Source organism: Aphelocoma coerulescens, chromosome 10 (assembly GCF_041296385.1).
Source record: "Aphelocoma coerulescens isolate FSJ_1873_10779 chromosome 10, UR_Acoe_1.0, whole genome shotgun sequence".
In the NCBI taxonomy this organism is placed as follows: Eukaryota; Metazoa; Chordata; class Aves; order Passeriformes; family Corvidae; genus Aphelocoma; species Aphelocoma coerulescens.
In genome coordinates this window covers 6,878,522-6,895,630 of record NC_091024.1, presented here as the reverse complement: position 1 = coordinate 6,895,630, position 17,109 = coordinate 6,878,522, and the positions used below count along the sequence as shown (strand labels likewise).

At 43.1% G+C, this 17,109-nt stretch overlaps 1 long non-coding RNA gene across 1 annotated transcript; it reads right to left on the bottom strand.

Annotated features, from left to right (window-relative positions):
* Positions 1 to 4,115: 4,115 nt before the first annotated feature.
* Positions 4,116 to 9,724, bottom strand: LOC138116730 (uncharacterized). Its single transcript, XR_011154317.1, has 2 exons — positions 9,634 to 9,724; positions 4,116 to 4,396 (listed from the first exon to the last, which is right to left on the bottom strand). It is a non-coding gene; the product is annotated as an uncharacterized lncRNA (long non-coding RNA).
* Positions 9,725 to 17,109: the final 7,385 nt, after the last annotated feature.

The following is a 17,109-nucleotide window of genomic DNA, read 5'->3' as shown; positions in this document are numbered from 1 at the left end:
TCTGGAGGTGCTGCTTTCTCCTGAACCAAGGCTCAGTCTCAGATCTCCTCTATGTGGAGATTGTTTTACCACCTGGACAACACAATATGATAATGATTATTCAAGAGAGTGATTGTCACCCCATTGTATCAGCATGCCTTTTCTCAATCAAGCTGAACAGACCCTCCATGAACTATTGCTGTTGTTTGCTTGAGAAGAGCTCGTTGCCAGAGCTGATCAAAAGAGATGCTTCAGCCAAAATAAATACACGTATTTCTGTGCAACTCAGCTTTTAATGTCATTTTTTATTAAAAGCAGAATGCTTTGTTTGCTGGATTTTCTATCAGAATTCTCCTTTCAGTAAGTGAAAACTACAATGACAATTTTAACAGCTTTATCTATAATTTTTCTCTGTGTTTTTCTGGGAAGGTCAATAAAAGTGTGAAAATATGTCCATTTTAAGTTTCAAAATGAAAATGGACACATCAACATATCTGTCAAATTGCTTTCTCTATCTTGATCATTTAGCCAGCAGAATGTACCTTACTGCTCGTTGTGTGTTATGAATTAGCCTGGTAACACTGACATTACCACAGTTTTCACATCCTACAGAGCTTTTTGTGGGTTTAGGTTTCCTAATAGAAGCATTAGAGGGACACATTTACATGCTGGCTCTGATTTATGAGTAGGTTTTATTTGTGGGGAGATTAAATTGTGGTAGGTTGGGTCTGTTTGGGTTTCCTCAATAGCCTCTGATCAGTTTTAATACAGGTAGCCCTCACAGTAAATCAAGTGTCCCAGCTGATCTACAACAAAGTGAAGCTGTGACTCATTACCTGGTAGAGGAGCCTTTCCTCAGACTGTAACTCATTAAACTGAGGGAGTTATTTATGATCCTTGCAGCCACCCCAGCTGATGGTGTCGTTTAGGAAACCCGGATGATCCATATGGAATGTGAAATATTTGATGGTTCGTAGATAACTCATTAAGGTCTGAACAAATTCAAAGTATGCTTTCCCGAGGAAAGCTCATCTGGGTGATGAATGTGGCCATCACTGGGCTCCAGAGGTCACCTGGAAGCACAAAGAATGTCCCCTGCCTTTGCCCAAGGTTGATGTACATAAGGTTTTCTTGGAAACTTGTTAACTCTGTAACCTGCAAAGTGTAATGAAGAAAGGATTTGTTTTTTCCAAGTCAAGCATGTGAGTCCTGCAGAAACAGCACAAGAACAAGCTTCAAACTGGAGTTGTCAGGAGCACCACTGAAAGAAAGATGTTCTTGAGCTTAGAAGCATGACTAATGCAAGCCTGAGGGCTTAGACACTGCCCAGGCCTTGCAGAGTATCTGAACCCAGGCCTAAGGATGGGGTTTACAGCAGCACTTGGGTCAGTTTATCATCTCTCTGTTATTCAGCATCTGCAATATATTTCATTACACTTCTGTCTTTCTGTCACTCTTTGGTGTCTGTACTAATGAAGTTATCAGTGCTCACAATCATTCCTTGAATTTATTCACCATCATGCCATTCTTGAAAACTCATGGCTGCACCATCATATTTACATTTCAGCAGCAAACCCAACCCCCAAATCCCTCTGTGTCCACCAGCCAGCTGGCCCCCCTCTCCTGAGCAACCATGCAGCCATTCCAGGAGGATCCTGGCCATCCTCTTTGAAATATGCATTATTGTCCCTTGGACACCAGTCTGTCACTTGGATGGCAAGCAGTCTGAGACAAGGGCTGCACTCGTGCTTTCTGTTAAGTGGCTAATGCACAGGGGAGGCAGAGGGGGATATTAAATAATAATGACAATAATAATATGTCTGATAGAGTTCTGTTCCACTTTAGCACTAAATGGAAAGCTGAAAGCCTCCCTATGGATCTTTTCCATCTCCTGCACCAATGGTTGTAACAGATGCATCAGTTTAAATTTATGACTTGCATGACAAATAAGACTGATACATGTGTTTAGGAAATCTGTGCCCAACTGGCATGTTTTGATTAACTGCAAATGATGACACTGCTGTGTCTGTAATGCAACTTATAAAAGGCATAGATGTGGTCCACTTTTTTAGTTGGAGCAAGACAATAGAGATCTGTTAATGTGATGTCTGTCCTTTACCTCCAACTTTATGAAAACCTTATGAAATAAAAATAAAAGCAATGAACAAAAGAACTTTTTTCTATGATTTTAAAAACACGTACAAACAACAAAGAACTAGTAAAACCCAAAAGAGGAACGAGGAAACACTGAAGATGAAAACCACTGATCCATTTAAACACTGATGAAATGATTTGACAATGTACTGGAAAGGAATAATACACAGATACAAGCTATTAATTTCCACTGAGGGTCAGCCTGGGAGCTTGAGTGGCACCTAAGATTCAGGTTAACCCTTCACAGTGGGGAGGATCTCACCATCAATCAATCACACCTTCTTACTCTTCTGGAGGATGTTGATACAGCTCATGTAATAACTGCAAAATGTTCTGTTTACAGAAGGGAAGGATGGTTTGGAAGGTAGAAAGAGTTCAAAGATTACAAGGAAGGCTAACAAATGGCAAAATTAGCATGGAAAAATATTGATCCTTTCATTTATTTCTTACACACGGAGGACATTGAGGGGTGAGACTGGTCTCAATGAAAAATAGTTTGTGCTATTAGGGCCTCTCATGGGAGCAGAGACCTTCCAGCTCATAGGTCAGCTGCATGTATTGCAAACTCCCTGTGGGCTGGGCTCTCCTGGCCATTTTTAATATCTGTGTGCTCCCAGAGTATTTGAGCATCTTCCATCTTGAGTGTAACAAACATGAAGCTTTTACAGGACTTCACAATGTCACTGGATCATCCCTCATTTTGAGGTTCAAACTCTCTGCTCTGTGCTTCTCGAGGGGAATGAAGTTGGTGGGAAAAGCTGTGCAAGCAGTTAATGTGAGGAATTTCAGCCTTGATACCTCTATTCTGAGCACTCCTTCACCTAAAACAGAGCATTTACCTCCTCTCAGCTGCCTATGCGGGAAACATTTTTGTCCTTGTCCTAAAAAAACCCCCAAACATTAAACTGTACAACAAATCGCTACACTTGTCCACATGGAGCAATAAATGCCACTCTACTCATACCTTACTCCTTCAACAACCCTTTTGCCAGTGCTGGAAATAATGATGTGAATACCTCTATATCAGCATTTTCTATCATGATTAAGGTTATGCCAGTCACCATAAAGGTCACCATATGATAGACTACAGACCACAAGCCCCCACAAGCCAGCGTGACTAACACATTAAATAATGGATTGCAGCTTGGTCAAGTGACTAGTGTAGTGTGGGAAATGAAATCAATGCTCACCCTGGTGAGAAATGATAGAAATGAGCATTCACCGTCAGCCACGTTCAGATGGCTGCGAGTCTGGAATGCCATATTTTCATGTTTATAACCTAGGTTGCCTTAAAAATTGCCCTGAAACTCAGTAGTAGTGGCAACACTGAGCACTTATTCCTTCAAGCCTTTCTTTAACTTTATCAATGTCCTTGATTTTTGAAGCAGCAGTTTCCTCCCTGGAGGTCTTGACCCATCCTGCCCCAGCCATGAGGGTCCTGCTCTGCCAGGCACCAATTCCAACAGAAATAACTGTACTAGGGAAGATTCAGCTTGTTCTGCCTGTTAAAAAAATACCCCCAAAAAACTGTTGTAGCTGTTTCAAGGATTTCTGTCCCTCACAAGAGAAATATTCCAGGCGTAGAGAGATGCATTTTAGTGACTCGCACATCCTGTGGGACAAAAGCCTTTATTCCCCCCAACCTTTCTCCCTTCCCAATCTTCCCCATTTTTAACATGTTCATTACAAGTATTATTGTTATTCTTGTGGATAGTATTTTCAGTAGATTTTATTTTCTTTCACTTATTAACCTGTTCTTATCTCACCCCATGAGTTTTACCTTTTTCTGATTTTCCTCCCTATCCCGAAGGCAAGACCATGATATACCATGTTACATTTTGTTGAATTGGAATTAAACAGAGATGTTTCTAGAGGGAAGGTTGATGTCTCCATATCTTCTCTATTTGGTCTTGAAAGAAAGCTCAATTTTATTCTTCTACATTTTATTTTTGTTTCAAAGGTGCATCAGTTGAACAAATGAATAAGCTTTCACATCGATCTATTTGTTTACAACAGGCTGGTCTTGAGTTCAGAATCATCACTGTCTAAAAAAGCGTTGAAGTTGTAGCCATGAGTATTTGAATGTGTTTTATGTGCAACCTTCTGGTCTTGAAAGCAAAAAGAAGTGCTTCAGCTCCTTTAGCATATGTGCTCCTTGAATATCTATTTTTCAGGTCAGTCTTAAAAGCAGCCTGTTCTTTACAAGAGCAAATCCAATATTGAAGCTGTTAAGTCCAGGCAGCCGCTTAAAACTTGGCCCTGTCTGAAAAAATAATAAGAAGAAATAAAATTGTATTTGTGTAACCTTTCTGTAGAAGAAGCTGCTAATTGGTACGGAAGTCAGTGCAAAGAAGCACTTGGAAGAAGCATTGATTACAAATCCCGCTGGGATATGGCTCGCTAAAGGTCAATCACTCCTTCTATTAATTGCTTAAAAAATAAGGTTTGGAGAAAGCTGCCTATGAAATAATTGTGGGATTTTGGCAATCCCTGTTGCAAACTATGGCAGTGCTTCCATTGGTTTCAGGAGGAGAAAGTTGTGCCACAGCTTGGATGGGGCCTTTTATTCCGCTTGGGTTTGTTTGTAACAAAATTGGCTGATGAAGAGGTGAGCGTGGCAAAGAAGTGCCAAAACCACAGGTCTTGTTACTGACTGCTGTACGAAAACACATTCATTTCAAACACCTCAAAAAGCACAGGAGAGAAAATTAAGTCTGGGTATGTTTCATTTCTCCAGGCAATTTTCCTTCCTGGGTTACATGAATCTATTATTTTTGGTTGTTTAATAAAAAAAGTCACAGAGTGTAATTGTTAAAACAAGCGGTGGGAAATGCAACAGCCAGACAAGAAATTACATGTCTTATTTATCTCCAGTGAAGTTACTCCTCCCGGAGCTGGGTGCTGGTGGAATGTATTGCATTGGAGCATGTGCCTCTGATGCTGGGCAGAGGCACTTCCCCCAGCTCTGCAGCAGTTTCCTCTCCACTGTAAGTCCTAAAGGTAAATGCTAACCCAGGTCTGAAATAACCTATGAATCTTGCCAGAGATTGATGCCCCTCTGCGCCCTTGCTGTTAATGCTGAGGCAGAAATGAAGCAGGTCAGGCAAAACTGGAGCTCTGTGGGTGGCCTCCTGACTGTAGGAAAAATTAAATCAAAGCTCAAGGAGTAGTTATCCCTGGGGAAGAAGGTTGGTGCTTACAAGTTTTCTCTGTAGATGCCTGAAAAACTGCCCAAGCACGATGCACAGTGCACAGCCCCAGCACAAGGAGCTTTGGCTGAAATAGAGATGAAAATAGATAAGACAAGAAGAAATAATGTTTGAGTACGTTTATTTCATGGAAGTGGCAGTATAAAATCAGATCCTGTTTAACCAGATTGGAATTCTTCTGTGCAATGATTTAACAGCATGCTGATGTGCTGATAGCATTTGCCATCAACTTTGCTAAATGCTGGTACATGGTGCTCCAGTCCTACAAAAATTCACTCGTTTTCACAGATAGCTATCCAAGGGCATCAAGGCTCTTCTGAGATGGATGGCTTCTTCTTTTGAGGACCCTAGCTACTATTTTGATCAGCACAGTGTAAAAAACCTGAAGGGAATTTAAATTAGATTTAAATTATTTCTTCATTTTGCTGTCATTATGTATGTTGGGAAGAAGCGGAATGAGCAAATAATGAACAATATTGCAATTATACCTTCAGAGGGTTTGGCTTATGTAGGGTAACTGGGCCAACAGATGGTGAAAGCAATTTGATGTATGAAAGTATGAAATAACTGATCTGGACAAAAGGATTAAAGTCGGGTGTGGGTATAAATTGAACATGGATCATGAAAAGTATATTGGACTATTATGGGAAATCACTGAAGCCTGAGCACAGATGCTGTGAAAGAGCAAATCAAACTGCACTGGCAAATCAAACTGCATAGAAACAAAGACAAAAGGTGAGAGTGTTATTGTTTTAGTCCTTTGTCAGTGGTGCAGGCTTTGATCTGCTGGAAGGAGAGAGCTGCCTTGGGGGAGAGGTGCTGAAGGATCTGGTCGGGAGCAGAATGTTCGCAGGGGTTGGGCCAATTTGCACGGCAAACTACAGGGTGATGTGCTGATTTTAGAGAAACACCTTTAAGGAAGGGCTCCATCAGGGCATTGCATTTCTTAAACTAGCACGGAACAAGACAGAATATCTTATTAGTGTCGGCAAAAGGGCCTGGATGAGACCAAAAGGCCAGGCTGCTTCTTCCAAAGATAGTGCAACCACAAAATAAGTAAAATGAGGACACGTGTTTGAGAGTACTTAATGGGAAGCACCAAGTTTTCAGTTGATAATAGCCACTTAATCAAACAGCCTTCTGTAAAGTCCTTCTAATCCTAGCTCATCAGCAGAAGCTATGCATCACTGGGGTATTCCCAGGGCAGAAGTACAGTTCTGCTGACAAAGAAGACTAAAAGATAGCAGGAAATTCAGGCAGTGCTTCTCACTCTCTAAGGGAATGTGTGCCCCAGACAGGGGTGAGTTGGTTGGGATCCCCAAGAAAGCTCTGTCCCAGCTGCTTCCCGAGGTGGGCTGGGCACGGCACACACCAAAGTGACTGCACAAATTTGGGAGTCCCATCCTGCATGCCTGCTCCGCCCTGCGTTCTGTGCAGCAGGACAGCCTGGCGTGCATGTGCCTCTGGGATGTCCACATCCACCCAGCTTACACATCTCTATTGAAAGAAGGTGTTACCCTGCCTCAGGTGGGTGTTGTGAGGAAGCTGTCTGGACTGGCAATACAATCCCTCCCTGTTTTTAGGAAAGAATGCCTTGTGGTATCCCCTTACCTGTGCATGGGACTGCCGAACTGACAGCAGAACACAGGCTGTGGGCATCTTTTGCTGTGATCCAGGGGGAGAATTTGGGGGTCTACCACTGGACAGGCCCATACAGAAGGATCCCTGAAGGATTCCCCAGAAGGGAAAGGGAAAGTCTGTGGGATATTGAGTTGCTAAAGTAGCTCACTGCTGCTCTGTGCATGTTCAACAAATGATAAATTGAATATGCTGCAGCAGAAAGCCATGACCAACCCATCTGTCCAAACCCAGGAACACTCTCGTGTTCACTGTAAAACTCTTCTAACACAAGTGTGGTGCCATGGAGCCCCACTGATCTGAACTTTCATGGCATTGCCTTCCTACCTGGGGAGGATAACAGCATATGGCTGCCCTGGACCAGCAGGTCATCCCAGTTTTCCTTATTTCCTAGCTGGCTAAATTGCTTTTGGCTGGACATGTGGTGGGTGGAGGATTGCTTCAGTTGATTTCCCACCCATAACTGAGCGAATCAACTCATTTACTCTTTGAGCTCCCATTAGCAGAACTGATGGAGGAGTGTGAGGAAGTTCTTGTTTGCTTTTTCATCCACTCAGTCACACAGTCCAAAACCAAATTAAATCTTCACCCTAGAAATGTGTCCTATTGTGAGAGACACTTAATTCCTGCAAGGCCCTTGGAGTGCTGAGGAGTCAGAACAGCACAGCCTGAAGGGCTGAAGCACAGTAAAACCCTGACTTTGGGATTTAATGGCAGAAATAGAAAATAAGAGTGTTGGAGAAAATCAGTTTAGAGGAAGTAAAAATGCATTTTTCAAAAAAATAGTTTTCTTCAGCTTTGGATTATTTACCATTATAAACTTTTCTCTCTGTTAAAAAATCACTTCTAGGTCAATTTTTCCAGTAAAAATTCCTGTCTCAGCATGAAGAGACCAGTTTTTTCAGCTTGAAAACATACCCCTGCAACTGGCATGCCTGCACTGAAGTATGTTGTTTTAAAAATGTGAACATGAAACTTAGGACATAAAAACTGCTGCACTCACTTTTTCCAGTGTGTATTAGCCTAAGTCAGCTCACATGCATTGTCTCACTCCATCTGAATTGCTATTTTTTAGGGAAACTTTCTTGCTGAAAATAAGTCAGCTGGATCCTTCTCTGGACCCCTAAATCCCAAGGTTCTGATTTTGTTTTGTCTTCATCTTTATTCCCTTCTTTGGTAAATTTTGGGGCTGGTAGACCGGAGAAATTTTCTAACTTGTTTGACCATTGTTTACTCCTTCTCCTCTCCCTGTCTCACAGATGATCTCCACTCACCCAAATCCTAGAAGCTGCCCCATCTGGAAAGGATGCATCAATCTGGAACACAGGCCAGCAATATATAAGCCAGGAGTAGGAGTAAAGTTATAGTAATTAAGGCGGAGTCCTTAAGGGATAGATTAGTGTTAGCTAGCTTTGAAAGAAATTGCAGGAGTGTGTTCAGACCTTATTAGTAGATATTCCCTGGGTAGAGAATATGTAAGATACCTGAAGAGTTAAGCTGAAAAATAAAACCTTCAGCAAGGGCTACTTAGGTCTTAGGAAGGACAAAGAAGGATTTAATTTCGATTTAGTCTAGTGAGAATTTTCTGTTGGAGAGATTCTACCTGCTCTCTTTGCTCTCACAGCAGCATTCCCCAGCATGCCAGCTCCCCATCCCTGTCTGTAGGTGGTACATATAGATCATGACAAGTACAAGCCAGGCAATGATGTGCAGGACAGAAATTCCACTGTTGTCACTGAGCTGAGGCTGAGGTGCCTACACCAACAGAGAAAACCTGCTCTATGGGTGCCAGAGCAGGTACTGGAAGGACTTGGAATGGCTTACATAAGGCATCAGAAATGAAGCAGCAGGGAAAGGCTGGTGGCTCAATGTCCAGCAGACCAGAGCTTGTAGCAGAGAAAAATAGACAGTTGTTACATTGGACATGCAGGCTCTCACTTAATTTCTGTCCCTTCATCCTGAATTTGGAAGATAAAATAGGATGTAGCCCAGCAACTGTGGGCAGTTCTTGATCCAATGTCTTTCTCCCCCCAGGGAGGTGCTGAGGAGGGCCCAGTGGCAGCAAAGCCGTGTGGATATGCTGCAGACCTTGAGCAAACATCCAGTCCTTCCCCAGCCCCAGGGAAGGACACCAGTGTCCTGAGCTGGCCTTGCTGCCTGGGCACAGCTAAAGCCTCTCAGCATGCACAGTGTGGATGCTTCTTTAGCTCTCTCTTTGTGCTGGATTGACAGTGTCCTTGTCTCCAGTGTAGGTGCCACCCTGTTACAGCAATGCCATGTGTCCCAGTCTCGGGGGAGAGGCTGGGCACCTGCTGGGCGCTGTGTGGGGTAAGCAACAATGAGTGTTCATCCCCAAAATGCGGAGGTGGCGGGAGCAGAGGAGAAGATGTGACCTCAGCAGATGCTCAAGAAGGAGAGGGGGAGGATGTGCACTGCAACGAACCAAAGTTAGCACAAAAGAGAAAGTGTTAGCCTTGTCAGGGTAACAAATGCATTCCAATCTGGACTGGGGGCTGACAGCAGCTCTGCTCTCCCAAATGCCTCAGCACGCTGCCCTTGAGCTCTTCCCTTCAAATCACTGCACCTCAGCACTGCCTCCTGTGCAACCACACAGACCTGTGTCCCCCCCGAGCCTCTGAGTGTGCCTCCCCACCTGTTCTGGTCCTCGTTGGAACAAGCAGCGTTCCTGAAGCGTTCTGCATCTTCACAGCATTTCACAAACTCCAACATACATCACCTCTCCATGCCAGTCAGTGCTCTTTGACAGAAATTTGTGTCTTGCAATTTTAGTAGGAAAGGTTGAAATAAAATTATGTTGACCCAGTGCATTTGCTGGCAGAAATCCAAATCAAGTGTGGAAAATCCAAATTGGGTATAATGAGAGGGGAGGATTTTGTGCCCATACTGTTGGTGCAAGAATTCTGGTTAATTGTTAAGAGTTGCTTATGCAATGTTTCTTTTTTATCCATAGACAATATCTTGCAAAATGTGACTGTTTAAAAAATACAATTAAAAAACCACGCAACTTTTTGCCTGTATTCAGTATCAATAAAATAGTCTACACAATCCTACATGACCATACTACCTGATGTCAACCCAGATGAAGCACCTGTCTTCCAGAAGAAACAAAATGTTGTCAAATCTGTCACCTTTAGCAAACAGAGCAGCCTTTTATTTCCTGCTGTCTCATCTCTGTAGTACCTCTCGCCTGAATGACTCCAGTTTTGATGATTAACCAGCCCATTTTCAAACACCTAGAAAATGCCCTTCCCAAACAGGGGAGGATCTGGATATTAACTCCAGCAGTGTTGTGCTCAAATACAGACCCATTACTGCTGTTAATCATCTGGGGAGACAGTGTCTGCAAACAACTGCACAGGGACTCTCTTCAGGGTTTACAGATGTGTTTATAGCTTCTTCTGTACCTTCAGTGAAAGGCAGAATCAGTGTTCATTGATACATGAAGTCTTCAGGCTTCATTTTGGAGTTTTCTGCTGCAGCATAACAAGATGTACCAAAAGCACTGTTGTGTGCTCTGCTGTACCTCCTCAAACTCCTCTTCCCTGGCAGATCAGATGGATGGGGGGCTGCAGCCATTTGCATTTTTAAATAAAGTCAAACACTGTAAACTGGAGCTTGGCTTTCTACAGCAGTGTGCTGAGCAGTTGATTTTGGTTGTATTTTGAGAGGCTTGAACTCTGTTCCAGTCTATTGCTGTCTCTTTTCTGAGCGCACTCCCTAGTGCTCTAATAAATATTAAAATCATGGTGTGCCTTTTCTTCAGCTTGGATTTAGCTGACAACTCGCAGAATTTTCCCCAAAGGTTTGACAGAATCATAGAATGGTTGTTGGAAGGGACCTTAAAGACCATCTGGTTGTAACCCCCATGCCATGGGCAGGGACACCTTCCACTAGACCAGGTTGCTCGGAGCCCAGTCAAGCCTGGATAGGTAGTTTGGGGTCAGGTTAGGGGCAGGTATGTAGATATGAGGATATGCAGACAGAAAGATCTCAGGAACCTTCAGAAGCTCCACAAGAAGCAAACGGAAAATAATAAAATAAAATAAATAAATAAAAGCTAGCGAACAAGTGCTAAATTCAGAGAAATGAGAATAAATGTGTCCACAGGGGTCAAAACAGGGAAAATCTACATAACTGGAGGGATGTTCCTGCCCTTCTCCTTTCACCCCTTATTGTTTTGCAGCCACAAGAAGAAATTATCCTCCCCGTTCCCCAGGCTGAATTCAATCTCCCACCATGTCAGCAGCTGGCACCTCCTTGGCACTTACAGAGACATTTTGGGCACTGCCAAGACTATTTGCATTGCTAGAGGAAGGATTATTATCCACTGAATCAATGAAACCTGTGTCAACTCCTCCCAATATTCTGAGCACTTTACCTCTGCGTGTGTCTGAGGGAATGGGAACTATTTAGTGTCAATGTGGTACAATCTCTACACCATTGCTGCAGGTTTTGTGTGCTCTAGGTTGGAGTCACCTGAATGGGAACCTGAAAAAGGTGCACTAGATGTTTGAAGTTGTTGATGCATGAATTTTGAGCTGGTGAAGTAGAGAAAAACACCCTCCCTGTCTGGAAATGTACGGACAGTCACAAAGGTTAAAAATTCTATGGTGGCGTCATTTGGGCTCGAGTTATAAAACAACTACAGTGTTAGATGTGTGTGTGGAAATTTTTCAGGTGAAAAAAAAAAACCCCTCAGTGAAGTTTGCAAAAGTTCCCTTTCCAGTAATGCTTTATCCAAACACATCCTCACACATGCTACACAAGTTCTGGCAGTTAGCCTCCTGAGAGGAGAGGGCTGAACACATGGCAGGCACCATGTGTGTGGAGTATACTTTGCCCCAAGCTGCTTGAAATCCCAAAGATTTCCAGAGAATTGCAAATGTTGCACTGTAGGTTGGCCCTACACAGTAATCCGAGTTCTGCCTCCAACTTCTGCCAGTATTTTTAAACAGGGCTGGAGCAGCCCCTATCTATAAATACTCTGCTTCTACACCAGTATTTGAGATTCCAGCTGATCAAATTCTGTTAGGCCACTGTTTTGTTTATTATGTATTAATGCTTTTCAGTACCCATTTCATTTCTTTTCCCTCTTGTCATTGCTAGGTGGCTCTTGCTAGGACACATTCAGACTATGGAGATTTACAGAAGAAACCTGTCTTTTTCCCAAACCAGGAGTCCTGTAGCTCACAGCCTGCAGCATTTCCAGGATGTGAAATAACACAGTCAGCAGGACAACATGTCAGTCACTAGCACAGGCCAAAAATAACACGTGTAAGGCCAAACTCAGAGGGCTAGAATGGTGCTCTTAGAGCAGATGTTTAAAAGCTCTAGGCTTGTTAGCCAGCCTGGACCAACTGCAAAAAGCCTTTGGGAAGGATTAAAACTCTTGGCTAGTACACACACTTCTCTGTTGGAGGCACTGGAGATATGTTTTACTTAAAAATGAAAGTGGTAACCTGGGCTGAAGTCTTGCTCCTGAGCCAGAGATCCTGGCACCATTCCTGATTTGGGCCAAGTGCTCATTAAGGGCAACAGGAGTTTGATCTCAGAAAGGGCTAAACAGGGGCATTTGTGGCTCAAGAGAATCTTGTCTTAAGGAGGATGGGGTAGAAACAACTGCTTGAGAAATGGAGAAATTCAGAAAGTAAGAAAGAATAATAGATGGGAGGTTTTACAAGTGTAAAAGACAATATCTTGAAAAAACATCTGAAGGAAGAAGACCTCAAGATTCCTGGTTGACATAACCCCAGTGGCAGCACTCAGCAATCCCAGCCTCACTTTGCATCTACTCCAATGTCTATGGAAGCACCAGATCCTGACACATTCTCTGCAGTGAACAGGCAATAGTGATGACATTGTCTTTTTCCATCTAGTTGGTATCCTAAAAACATTCCTGGACGAACAACGCATCCACCTTTACTGCTTCTGCCATAGCCTTACTTCTGTACGTTCTCTGGCTACAACACTCTGTCTTTGGCTTGTTACCATGGCAAGAAGGTGCCCTTCTGTGTCATTCACAGTGAGAAACCAGAGGCCCTAATACTCCACATAACAATTTTATAGCCTAATGTGTGAACACACATGAGCTCATCGGGAAGGAGAAAGCCAGCATTCACCCTGAGCTGCGGATGATTTCCTCAGTCATGAAACCTTTGGCCAAGCAGCACCACTTTTTTTTTTCTTTTTTCATCATCACAAGAAAAAATACCATTGAAGCTTTTCCCAAGTGTCAGATTCTACAAGTAACAGGCTGGGAGTTATTATGGGTCTCATTAGTCTCCATGGCCTCCTTCCCACACCTATGAAGACCAGCACGTTATAAAAAGGGTTAGTTGGACTCAACAGTGAATGAACAATTTAGCTGGGTAAAGAACAGAAAAGAAGTACATTGGGGTATTATGGTGGAGGAAAGCAAAATAAATTTATTTCCCCCAGCCTTAGCTGAAATTAGATGAGTGCTTGGACTGGGTACCCACAAAGGGAAACCCCACGGTGGTGTTTGCTCTTGGTCCCACAAAGAACAAAGATTTTTTTTTCTGATTAAAACCAACCTCTGTAGTATTGCAAATTCCACCCAAAGTTACAGAATTATTTTTTGTTCTATCTGGCATAGCTATGTGAGAGCTCTACCAAGGGTATATCAGAGAAGGCAGGGTATTGTAGAGCTATTTTGTTTCAGAATAAGGCAGGAACTGAGAAATTATCTCTGTTGTGTCTGAAAAGATTAGGTTAAGTGCTGGAACAGAAATCCACTGAGGAATTAATTTGTAGACTTTGCAGAGAGTAAAGAAATTAAATCTAGCTAAATGAGTTACTCATATTTTTTCCCTTAACAGTAGTAAGCATTAAATCTTGAATTGTGAATACAGTGAGGCACTGACACACCATCAGTGTGTTAACTGGCTCATTCATGCTGCAGCAAGGCTGTGGGTAACAAGGAGCTTTCATTAACAGCTGATCTAAAAAGGAAGCAGTTTTAGTCAGCATTGACCTTTTCCAGGCACTCCTGGAAGCGTAACTTGTTTGAGCTGGGAGGGACATCCTGGGATACCTGGTGGTACAGTCAGGCCAGGAGGTCTGTCCCCTGGTATAGATTCTAGGAATGCTGTCTATGGATTTTACTCCTCCCAATGCATTGGCTCTGGGTTCCTGTAATCATCTGAGCTACCTACATTATTCTGATTGGTTTAGCACCTGGAAAAAATTGCTTTCAGGAATAATGAACCAGCAGTACAAGGTGGTGCAGCTGGTGTCATTCTAGGAGTGAGAAAGAAGGCTGGCAGAAAACAAATTTTTGACCTATATAGAGCAATCCATCTGTCCAGGGAAATATTTCTATACTTCCTAGAGTCAGTTTCTTCCCCTGTGGTGTTCTGACAGAAATTTTCAGTCTTTTTACCAAAAGGATATTTTTTTCCCCCTGCTAGAATGCTTTTCCCCAAGATTATTGCCCCAAGCATGGTGCTAGGGAAGGCTTAGCCATCCAAACTTGCCATTCTCATGTGGTTTTCAGCAGCCTCCTGGGAGCTCCCTTAAGGCTGTCCTGCTCAGTCATTGCATTGCCTTCCTGGCTGATTTTTTTCCTCTTTTCTTTGCCTTCCAGCTGCTTGCAATTCACATGAAGTGTTGTATTAATAAACAGACCTTTCCCTTCACCAATCAGACAAACATATGGGATATGAAGCAATAAATGACAAAGCAGCCCCACATCTTTCATACTGTCATTGGCCTTCATGTCTTGCAGGAGAGGAATTTCATCCAGCTGGTTTCATCGTGGTTGAGTGATCTTTAGTATTAAAAGCAGGGCAAAAGCTAAAGATCATGGCACCAAAGTCCTTTGTACGTAACGTTACAAATGACTTGCCTGCAAATGGAATGAAATGTCAGAAGATGATCTCAAATAAATGAAGATATCACCACAACTACTCAAGTGGAGCACAGTGTCCCAGACCTTCTCTCTATTATTACAAAAGCACTCACATTTGAAAAGAGTGGGGATTTCTTTTCTCTTCCTCATAGGGGAAACTGACACTGTAGAATTGAAAACACGATTGTGGTGCATGCTGTGTGAGAAGCAGTCACTTGCTGCCTTGGAAACCTTGAAAAGGCCGTGTCTCTGATTCTAGTTTCTCTTTTTCTCACCCTCTGATTATGTAAGCCCCACTCATTTAGGTTTGGACTCAGCCTGCTTTTCTTCCTGGTATCCATTACACCATTAGGCTGTTGCAGTGACAGAGTAACCTGGTGAGAGGGTAAAAACACCTTATGGGTTAATGGAGGAAGCAGGATATTTTCCCTGGATGAGCATTGCTGTAAGTGGGATACAATGGAAGACATTCTCCCTGTCAATGGTGGTGCCTGTGCTACAGCAACAAGCACCCCTCCCCTTCCAACATCACGGGGGCTGAACTGGTAATTTAGATGTAATTGGGTACCTCTGATTCTGTTTAATGGGGCTCCTGATAAATGGCTCTCCTGCCTAATTGGTACAGTTACCATAGGAGGGACTGGCCCAAAGTGTGAAGCAATGCAGGCCCCTAACTCCCACTGAAATCAATTACACTGAAATCAATGAGAGTTAAACAGCTGAACAGCTTTTAAAATCTGGCCCTCAGTGCCCCCCAGGGCTATAATTTATCAAAACACCAAATAAATGGCATGCCTGGTTGATTTCGATGGGTGTGATTGGTTTATAGGAGTTATTACTGGAAAGCCCCCAGCTTTTGAGACGTGTCCCCTGTTATTTTTCCAGAATTTGAGTCTGTTGATGCACAAGTGCAAAGCAAATGTAGTTGAGTTTGACTCTGTTCCAGGAAGTCTATCAGGTGGAGTCCAGCATATCTTTTGGTTTTGGCCATGATGAGGAAGGGGATAGAGGATTAGACAGACCTCTGCTCTCATCCCATGCAGCCATTTGTGCAAGTTCTTATCAGGGCAATTGCTGTGGGGAAAAAGCTCTGCAGTCTTTGCCCATCAAAACTCTCCTGAACATCACTGGGCATAAAATCAGCAGTGACCTTGAGGATGGAGCCTTTTCTGCACACAAAACCAGGAGACTGCCACGAGTGCTTAATTCTTCAAAAGATAATTCAAGTCGGGCGTTCTGGTGCTTGCTGGCACGGCCTTATTGCTCTGTTACAGCTTCTAAGCAGGGTACCTTATCTCTTTGTAACTGTTGTGAAGTGCTTCACTGTTCTGCATGTTGCTGTGTTTCTCAGTAGTACCAGATATTAAACTATGTCTCAGTCCATACATCCCTGAGAAACGAAGAGTTGCACCAGGACTGCTACTAAAAGGGCATTTTCCTCTGCAGGTGTCAGTATTTAGGAGTATTCTGCAGTGAGTGGGATGTTAATCAATATCTGGTTTATGTCCCAGCATTGGAACACACGACTGTGGTGTTTGATAGGTTAAGCATGGGACATTTCAGCCAATATTCTGTCTACCCTTGTATTTCCTATGTGTGTTACACCTTTGGCTTCAGGGTCTTCTCAGAGGTGTGAGTCGAGAGGACATTAGAAATTCTCTTTCCTGATGTGTGGGTTGGAGTGCAACATGCCAGGTAGCCTTGGAGGATGACTGTCCAAGCTCACCTTTTGGAATCCCAGAACCTCCAGGATGACAGAAGTGTCATTTATATACTCTGATGGATAAACTGAATTTCTTCATTTACAAGGGGGCTTTCATGGTGCCTCCTAACCTGTCAAACCAGATGTCAAGTGTCAGTCTTTCAGAGTGTGACAAATAATTTCCATTCTGAGATGGCTTTATGTTGCTGATTAGACTGTTGATGGGCCATCAAAGACATCAGATTCTGGCATCTATTCTTGATGACAGTATGTAAACTCTTCAGTGATCTACATATTGGCTCAGGGACTGACTTTGTTCTTTCCTGCTCAGAACAGCAGTATTTCCTCACCCCTCCAGAGAATGATGTATTTTGCACATTTTTTTTTGTGGTGCAGCTTGGTCAAAAGGCTTGAAGGTGTGAAAGAAAAGTAGCAACAAAATGTTGCATCACTCATTCCCAACATAACTTGTGTTGGCAGTGTTTGTATTGTCCCGGTTAAAGATGCCAGCACACACTCGAGTTTGTCACACTGTG